The sequence below is a fragment of the Xiphias gladius genome, chromosome 17, assembly GCF_016859285.1.
Source record: "Xiphias gladius isolate SHS-SW01 ecotype Sanya breed wild chromosome 17, ASM1685928v1, whole genome shotgun sequence".
NCBI lineage: Eukaryota > Metazoa > Chordata > Actinopteri > Istiophoriformes > Xiphiidae > Xiphias > Xiphias gladius.
Window position 1 is genome coordinate 15,343,433 of NC_053416.1, and position 9,608 is coordinate 15,353,040.

General features: G+C 38.3%; 1 long non-coding RNA gene across 1 annotated transcript; it reads left to right on the forward strand.

Annotated features, from left to right (window-relative positions):
* The first annotated feature begins 2,240 nt into the window (after positions 1–2,240).
* LOC120802796 lies at positions 2,241–6,461 on the forward strand. The gene is made up of 3 exons (XR_005709266.1): positions 2,241–2,292; positions 2,918–3,062; positions 4,759–6,461. It is a non-coding gene; the product is annotated as an uncharacterized LOC120802796 (long non-coding RNA).
* The last annotated feature ends 3,147 nt before the right edge of the window (positions 6,462–9,608 follow it).

Sequence of the window (9,608 nt, forward strand, 5' to 3'; positions counted from 1 at the left end):
TTTTTGGTACGACTTCTGTCTGTATTTGAGTTTCGATGTATGCAGCATATTTCTCTATGACACGCATGAGCTGTCAAATTGGTGCATGTGTAATTTGCCTGTTTTACTTATGTTGCCTCCTTTTTTAAATGACGTACGAGTTGTCAAAGAGCTAAAGATTTGTTTTTTTTTTTCATTTGCTTGTGTTTTGTTTTATCGTATGTGTTTTCTTAAGATGCAGTGTGTGGAGCCCTCAAGGCCACTACACCACACCTCTGTGATGTTGCTGTAATGAAATTAACGATGGAGGATTTACATGGAAACCCTTTGTGCACCCTTCTTGTATGTAGGTGACTGGGATGAACCTGTATATCTTTGAGATCATTTGTCAGCTTAAATCAGCCTTTTTATGAGCAAAGACATTTAAGCTATAGCCTAAAATGTTTTCCCACCTGACTCTTTAGTAGTGGATTCATAGAAAGTTATGGCTTCAGCAGTCCCAGCAGTAACTGGCCTACCTTTTGATGATTTTTGGCTAGACTGCAAGAGTAGGGCCAGCCCTATAAACACGAATGTCTCTCGCTGACTGACTGACTGACTGATGAAGTTACACCATTGGTCGGCCAGCTGATTGGTGGCGTTTCCCCATTGTCTGTTGCTCTTTCAAACTGAATTGGACCTAGTCTTGTTCCATCAACTCTAAGCGTGTCTGTCTTATATTGCTGACCTCTATGCTGTATGTACTGTACCGTAGACCTAATGCAAACAGGCACAGCCTACACACAGGCTATACATTGAGTCAGACAAACAGATGGAAAGATGAGTCCTCCAAAACTCCTTGTTGAAATGAAAACTGTTATCAGTTATCAGCACACCACCCGACGGGAAGGGAAGTAATTTGAAAGCCGTTTGAAACGCGGTAATTTGCCGGTGTGACTCATCACCAGCACCTCCAGCAACAAAACCTCTGATCCTCTAAAGGAACAATAGGGTCGCACAACTCTGTGTGTGTGGGTGTGCAATAGTCTAACAAACTGGTGTTTAAGGTTTATTGATAAAGAAGCTATAGGATGACAAGTAACTCGAATCATACAATTATTGATCATGCATACTAAATAGGACAATATTTTTTATACCTTGCTCCAAGTTTCATTTACTACCCGTTTATTAGTATAATTAATATTATTATATAGACATTATTTTTTTAGCTGATTACACATGAGCCACAGTGTCTGTGACTGTAAAATGGAACACAGGCTCTTTTATTGTTCAGCCAGTCGACAAATGTTTCTACTGACATGTCTTGACAGATTTATTGACATTCCATAAGATGGGAAAACAGGTTTGCTTCGGAGTTAAAAGGTTATCAGAAGGCTGCGATACAAAATTAACTGCCTACATTTTGATATCAGACAGGAAGCCAAGGTCCAGTTAACACAATTTTTTCGACAACCTGATGGTATCGCAGCAAAATAGGGCATGCTCACTTGAGGTGTCAAGGGTGAGGGAAATTATCATGTTTAATGCAGGGTTACAACTAGGCAAGAATGTAATCAGTCTCTCACTTGTTAATCATTATCTCTCCCTGATTAATTTTGGTTCAAGATTTAAAATGAGATATCAAGCTTCATTGTGTTGGGCAAAGATCTTAAGACTTTCGATGTACTCAGTTTAAAAACAATTAATCAAATGGTGAGCTGTAATTCTATGAGGCAGCGATATGAAGCACCGGAGTTACCAACTCATACTAAAATGCACTTCAATAACAAAAATAGTTGCATTATTTACGTATACACAGAGTTAACAAAGTAATTAACATCCAACCAAATAAATCCACTGTGCTAGCAAACCTTTGTTTTTAGGTGTCTGTGGGTTAAACCCTTCACATGTTGTATGGACAAATACCGTGGAGTCTCCACCGTAGGAAAGCTTCACCAATGTTAACACGGCTCTTCCCCCTTCGCCTGATCATAGCCCTTCTTTTTCAGTTTTTGTTCCTCTGACCTTCTCCTTTTTGGCTGGTGCTCGGCCGTCTCACCTTTAATGAGCCTTGAGGCTTACACTTTACACTACATTTGAATTTGGCTTTTGTCTCTACTATGACTTGAAAATGTAAGAGAAGATGAATTATATACATTTAGAGTCAACACAAATTAATGACATAGTGTAGGTACAAGCTGTCAATTAGGTAATCAGCAGAATCATTATCACCTGTGTGCTAATTAGAGTTTAACATAAGCATTTTCTCTAAATGTGGTGAGCAATCACTCAGTGACCCAAAGACACTCAAGGAACTCAAGCTGTTTTTAAAAGGTGTGTGATGCATGATATGCTTTTAACTAGAATGAAACGCAGTCCCATAACAACGTTTATCATTTATATACCATGAGGCTGTATTAGATTATAGTATCTGGAAGACTGCAGTTTCAAGGGCTTCAGCGTCTTCATACATTTTGCTAAAGTGTGCCATCTGCAAAACTGTTTAGGATCTTTGCCTGATAAGGTTCTTAAAGATGCGCATAACCTTTACAATTCATGGATATGTGGGAGGCAGTTTTAAATGATTTTTAAAATATCACATAGAACCTAATAATATCAAGCTCATGAAAATCCCAAAATTGGCATGAAAAGTTAGCATACAAGTACAGTGTATATACTTTTTTTTCATTTGATGTCTTCCTGACACTGTTAATCGCATTGAAGTGTGAAGCCTAATTCTCATATCCTACACCTTTGTTGTTTTTAAATCACAGAATTAAACGGTGAAATTAAATAATTCCACAAACCTTGTCGAAACCTTCGACATGGTTCTATAGAGCAACATGTCAGGAATGTGATCTTGTTCAGCCTCTTACTTTTGTACTTTTGTGAAATGCCCTTATTTGCTTACTTGCTGAGAGTAAGGCCCTGACAGTAGCCCTACCTGAAAAAAACACAGGCCTCTCATTCATTTGAATGGAGCAAGTCCAGCGGTGCAGTGGGGGTGCCAGTGCAGGGGACTACGGCAAAAACGACACAGCGTCACCTGGCAAAAAAGTTGAACCTGGTTCGAATTTTGCTGCAATGCATTGTGACGTCATCAGGTAAGACGCTGCACTGGCCATTCGAATACATGCAAATACACATTCCTGGTGGATTACTTGCATTCGAATGGCATATTTCTACTATTTACTCTTTCTACCATTTAACTTTCGTTGTGACGAAAGATGAAATAACTTTCCAGCGATGTAAAATCCTGTCTCTGAGTATTACAAACACGTAAGCCTTTAAATGCATCAGTCTTCTCAAACTGGACTCACTGGATTGTATTTCATTGCCTCACTGGTACCTTAAACGGATCACCCCCAACAACACAGCACCCTGCACTGTTTTTAATGCAGGTCTGTTTTCGGTCAGAGATGTCTGTCCTGATAATATGAAGCCAGAGCCCTGTGAGCCAGGGGAGCCAGGAGAAGGTTAGCTTAGCTTAGCATAAAGACTTCTACTGGCCAAGGAAATAGTCCAGTATATAACCCCCCCCCCCCACAAAAACCACAACATGTTATTTTTGTTTGAGTTTTTGTATGGATCAAACAAAGGGGATGCAGTCTTATTTAGTAGCATTTTTTGGTACTGGTAGATGGATTTTGTTACTAGATTTTGTTTTTAGGGTAGTTGTTTCCCCCTGTTCCCAGTCTTTGTGTTAAGCTAAGCTAACCGGCTGCTGGCTTGAGCTTCATACAGTGTATATACCGTACAATGTGCGCATCAACCTTCTCATCTAACTCCTGGCAAGAAAGCAATTAAGTGCACCCTAAACAAAAATGTTTAGGGTGACCAAAGACTGAATTTTCTCTTTTTCAAAAGCACAGAATGGACATGTAATGTGATGTTAGCTAATGGTTAAGATAAGACAAGGGAACAACTTTGGTCAAGGGTAATGTTAACAAAACAGAGAGCAAGAAAGGGAGAAAGTGCACATTAAATTCATTAAATATAGTTGTATGTATAATCACATTAGAGCAAATGAAATGAAGACCCTTTTTCAATGTGTATATAGAAAGAAATCATCCAGATGCTTGTAGGTCAACTGAATCTAATCCAAAGCCAATAACCATGTAAGGGGCCATTACTGGTAAAGACATGGTTTCAGTACGATCGGGAAAAAAAAAAAAAAGAGTGCAAGAACCACTCATACGAACAGTTTTATTCTTTAGAGGCACATGAGCGATTTAAGAGAATTTGTTGCATTCACCAGTTTTATGTAATTAAAATTTTCTCTCAATTCACAAGAGGTTTGTCCAGTTAAGAGAGTTTGGTGAAACCAACTTGGAACATTTGTATTAGCAAACCTCTCAGAAAAAAAATGAAAAGATATTATTTACATGCAAATGTTCTCATCCATTGAGGTGAAAGGGTGGACATGATGTTTGTGGATGTGTTGTCTGTTGTGGAATGCGTAAACAGTCTTCCGTGTAGCCAGTGGGTCAAACCTGAGCTTGTAAATGTAAAAGGATTCAGGCAGTAAAAGACTGAATAAAAGCTTATTTCCAGCCAGCTCAGTATTCACAATATCCATTTTCTAGATAAACATACAATGAAATTTCCCATTTCTTTATCTGTCACTTCTGTTAATCCCAACACTGATCTCCCTGAAACAAAGCTGTGTTTTGTAAATGTAACTGAATTTCATAAACACTTCTCTTGTCTCCTCTCTCTTATTTCAACCCATCATCTCCTCTATTATAATTTCTGTTTCCCCTCTCTTCTGTATCTCTCCTCTATATGTGGTATTTCCAGGCATGAGCATGCTTATCTGTACTTGCCGGTGTGCTTGAGAAAGAACAAGACATGGCGTTGCCAGTAGAGAAAAAGCAAACAAGAAAAGGAGGACGGCCGAAGCACTAATATATGGGAGAATTTCCAGGCGTTATTTGTCTTATTTATAATATATTTATGTTATTTTTATTGTTGTTAAATGAAAACAGTTCCAGCTCCAGTTCTTCTTCCAGCAGCTTGTCCCAGAAGCATTTTCTTACAGAATGAGTTCAAATTTGAAAGTTTACTTTTAAATGAGGCTCAGTGTGTTATCCAACGCAAAAACTCGGGAATCTCCATCAGTTATAAATAAACCAAACAGCCTCATCATTTGTTACTACGAACAAGACAACAGCAAAAGCGTAGCATAATAAGAAGCCTCCCTTGCTGTAATCTGGGACAATAACTCAGGTTGTTACACAATTGTACGTGGACACTGCATTTCCCAACCTTTGTTTTTCTAATACACTGTGGAGAAAAAGAGTTATGTAACGAAATTGGTCAAACGGGAAAAAAAGAAATAAAATACATGACGAGTGTGGAATTCCTGGCCACATTCACAAAGCACAGGAGATATTTCACATTCACAATATCTCCTGTGCTTTGAAGCAGCATCATAGCTCATTAGTTTCACATTTTTTTTTCGCTGCATATCTTTTAACAGAATAAACATGCTGGACTTTGTGTGAAATGTTGATCAGTGTTACGGACTATAAATTTGTTTGGGACTTGGCATGAAAAGGTCTTTTGTCAGCTGTCTTGGTCACAGACTTGATGCAATCAGGCAACTCAGTGATGTATTTAGGGATCTGTTCATACAGACAGGAAATCGGATAGTGTTGTAATTGAAACATTTTTCTCTTGTGCCTGTCCTGTGCCAGATCTGGACAGATGTCTTACTAATAAACTGGTGCACTTTAGATTTTTTACTGACCCTGATGGACAGAACCAGTTGAGCTTGAGGAATACCTAATGTTTATCTTGCCAGAGGACTGTATCACAGTGCTTCCAGTGAGCAATCCTGTCCAGTTTTCTTCGGGGAAACATTCCGATTTAACCTAAATGTCGATAGATCTAAATAAACTAATGTACCTGTCAAGAGTCTGCAGCCACATCTGGGGCTCTGTGAGGCTGTAATGATCGACTAGAAAAGAACCATAGATGAAAAGCCAGAGGAGTTCAGAAAGGCCTTGACTGTCTGTACCATAGTATTCCATGTAAATTGTAGCATAAATTAGCAAGACTTACTATTTTTGATGGATGCTCATTTCTTTTCGTACAAGAACATGTGCATGTATCGATTCAGTCGCTCTTTATTTTAGGGGTAATTTCCTAATAATTTCTTGAACATCTCTTTGAATTAAATAGGTTATTTGGTATTAACTGCAGGGAAAATAGAGACAAAGTTTTGAGACAGTTATTTTGCAACTGCCAATTTTTTTTTTTTTTTTTTGTTATTGTTGTTGTTACTATTATCCAATGTCCAATTAAATCACAGTAATCAAAGCACTCATCTATGCAGTTCCAACAAACCACCTTGCCATACCAACGCAAGACAATAATATAACAATAATATGCACTAACCATGTGCAGAATATCACTAGGCACTGTCATTGAGTTTGGTCCTAGTTTTTAGTTCATTTTATGCTTAACATTTTAGTTGATGTTTTATTTATTTTGTTTTCTTATGTACCTTTTTGAGTGGGCTACTGTAGCACTGGTGTCCATCTATAAAAGCGGTTACTCACTGACTTTAATTCTTAGTCATCATTGACATTATTGTACCTATACTCTAAAGTATAGACCAGCATGATCATAAGCTGTATTCAATGTGTACAAGTGTAGATCAGATGCGAAAAAAATCTTGCAAAGTATTCATAAAAGATGAGGTTTCTAGCTGGAGAAAGGAACTAAAGGATTTCAGTAACCACATAATATTGAATCAGTGCTTCAGTCAGCGCGGCAAGTGGAGTGCCGGTGGTAACTTTGTAAAGATCGCTCCCAAAGCAAACAGAAGTGCCTGAGCTTCTCTATTTGCTCGATTGTCTGTTGCCTTACATGTCAGAGATTAACTATTCAAAGACACTATGATTATGGATCTAATTTATCTTAGATCAGGCTGTATGTTGAAGACAAACCCCAAATTACTGTAAAATCATAGAAACTAAAGTAAAAAACATTCTAATAAAGTTACTTGAAATTGTGGCCTATGCCAAGCAGATGCAAATCAGAAAAAATAAGGATGTCTTTTTCAGTTATATGGATGAAACTGCAGACATTATCGTCAGGGAGCAAGTTTCTGTTTGCTCTCATAGACAGAGGAGCTCTTTGGGGGAATTTTTGAGACATCAGACAGCCCTTGTCAGCACTGGTAAGCCTTTTTTTTGCTTCCTCTGCTATTTGTACAGCTTCATTAAGTGCGAAAGGTATTGTATTTTCTTTTTTTCTTTTTTTTTTTACATTTGTGGTGACTGTGTTTGTGGGTTAATGTAATTAGCATTGGTTGGGTGAAAGGTTGCTTGTTCCACAATATGTCTTTGTGATGTGGTCATGAACATTACAGATTGGGTAAACATGGATGAAATTATCAGCATGATCTTTGTGTTTGGCTTAATGGTAAGTGAAATTGTCCTTTTAAGTAATAGTTTGGTGTTTGTGGTGGTTTAGGCCATAGCTGTTTCAAAATGAATTGTCGGTGTTACCAACTTTGCGCATTTGTCTTTTTTTTTCTTTTTTTTTTCCAAAAAAGCTCGTAGCGACAAATATAGTGACTTTTTGGACAGACCTTAGCTACTTCCCCTAAAAGACAGTTGCCAGTTTTGCCACGCAAGGTTGAGGTCGGGCTTTCCCTCCGCAGCCACACCTCTCTATGCGTCATTCAGTTGACCGTACTGGATCTGACACAGATGGGAATGAACTTCTAACTTTCTCTCTGAGTTAACATTTTACAGGTAAATATAGCCAAAGTCACAGCACAGCCATTGTGTGGACGGTGATTTTGTCAGACAACGTCGTGGTTATAAAATCAGGATTTTAGCAGAGCAGCAGCTTGGAAATGGCTTGGAAGTGACTGCTGGTTAACATGTATTCTTAATGGGCTGTGTTTCAGTAACTATTTCATACCAGTTCCATTGCCTGACAACAGAAACAGAAAAACATGTATATGAGAACAGCTTTATTGGGAATTCAGCTTTATGAAAAATACTGTATATGTGAGCAAACAGATAAAGGACCGAAACCGGCTGAGAGTAGGCAGAATGTAAATAAGATACGATGATGTCATGATTATGCTAATTGGTGTATTGCGTCATGTAGCGACATTCAGTGAGTTTTCCAGTAGGCTTTAACTACTTTCTATTGAAAGAAGTTGTTTACAGCAGTTCCAAAACAGTTTTTAACTATGTCCTCAATTTCACCCATTGACCATACGTGGTCCAGCCATAATTTGACCTAGTCCTTTTTATACAACAACAGGTTGCATAGAATTCATTTTCAAAACAATCCTGATTCACAAAGATAATCACATGGGAAAGAATCCATAGGCCTTTTTAGAAACAGACATTTTGACTTATCATAGTAGGTTTTATTAATAACATTATCAGTGGTTCTGCTGATTTAAAGTGCCCCAGTAAGCTATGATGGTATGACAATTACAAAAAAAATCCATGGAAACACCACCAAACTCAGATCATAAATAAGAACAGAGAACAGTTTCATAAACCTTCACTGGGAAAAATGGCAAAGATTTGGAGTAAGCCACACAGAGAGATATCGATAGCAGAATAGAGTACAACAATGTACATAGAATATACACAGCTAGGAGGTTGATTCGATTAGCATGTGAATCTGGCACCAGCAAGCAATGATGACTTACTTCATATTGCCGTTTGTTGTTATGAAGGTCAACGGAGGATTGTAAAGCCTGCAGGAACATCAGCAGTCACCATGAACAACAGCTACCACCAGAGGCGAGGAGGCAGCAAGAGTCAAGGACCACAAAGGGCATAGATCACTGCCCAGCTACAGTCATGATCTGAAATGAAAAGGGGTAGGGGAAGCATTATTACAACAGGCAAACCTTCACACAAACATGCATCAGCATGAAGCACAGGTGTACTCCGACCGGGTTAAACAGGCTAAATTTCTGTCAACGGGAACCTGAACTGGCCAGGTTTTAAGCCCGCATTTCAACACATTTGGCAAAATTGCCTTACTAATCCCAGCGTGGAGACTACTTCAAAAGCATTTAACACAAAAACAATAAGGACCTGTCGTCTACGGGATGCTCGGCAGTATGTGGAGGACAGTGAGAAAAAGATTCTCTCTTTCAGCATGAGACAGAATGGGCCTAATGTGGCCTACTTTTATTGTTTTAGTTTAGAATTTGGGACGCAGTTTTTGTAAGAGCTTGAGGAAATGTAACTGTTGTACTAATCTCTCATTGTAAAAATAGGTTGGATATTAGTGAGAACAATGCAGTTTTATTGCTTTCTTTGACATGCTCATAAAACATGAGAGCAGAAATGAATACAGGCAGATTTTTGATATTTTTTAGCGTTATTTTTTTGGCATTTAATTTTTAATTGAAAGCAGACAGTAGAGATAGACAGGAAAGATCAGGAGATGGATTAGAACGACATGTAGCAATGGTCCCCTGCTGAAACCGAACCGAAGATATTGCTATAAGGCAACAATAAGAGGCTGTCATTCAATATCTGTGTCCACGTTATCCAATAACATACAGAAAAGTGATTGAAGGTGTAGTTCTTTAGTTCTTTGTTTAGTTTCACAGCAGTTTACCTGACACTTATAGCTGGAGACAGAGGATATTT